The sequence below is a fragment of the Limulus polyphemus genome, unplaced genomic scaffold, assembly GCF_000517525.1.
Source record: "Limulus polyphemus unplaced genomic scaffold, Limulus_polyphemus-2.1.2 Scaffold6684, whole genome shotgun sequence".
In the NCBI taxonomy this organism is placed as follows: Eukaryota; Metazoa; Arthropoda; class Merostomata; order Xiphosura; family Limulidae; genus Limulus; species Limulus polyphemus.
Genome location: NW_013672294.1, coordinates 44656 through 45276, shown reverse-complemented (window position 1 = coordinate 45276; position 621 = coordinate 44656).

Genomic DNA, 621 nt, shown 5'->3' with positions numbered 1-621 from the left:
GAGTTAACCCTTTAGCTCAGTTGATAGAGCACTGAGTTAACCCTTTAGCTCAGTTGATAGAGCACTGAGTTAACCCTTTAGTCCAGTTGATAGAACACTGAGTAACCCTTTAGCTCAGTTGATAGAGCAGCGGCTTAGGGGGAGTTATGTGACACACACACACACACACACTGAATCTTATTATATAGATTTCTTGAAAAGATTGAAGAATATTAATGTCTACGATTAGGTTTTACCTGATTCACATTTAGGAATAAGATGCACCATCATAAGGTAGAGACCTGAGACACATTTAGAAGTAGAATGCACCATCATAAGGTAGAGAGACCTAAGACGCATTTAGAAGTAGAATGCACCATCATAAGGTAAAGAGACCTGAGACACATATAGAAGTAGAAAGCACCATCATAAGGTAGAGACCTGAGACACATTTAGAATTAGAATGCACCATCATAAGGTAGAGACCTGAGACACATTTAGAAGTAGAAAGCACCATCATAGGGTAGAGACCTGAGACACATTTAGAAGTAGAATGCACCATCATAGGGTAGAGACCTGAGACACATATAGAAGTAGAAAGCACCATCATAGGGTAGAGACCTGAGACACATTTAGAAGTAG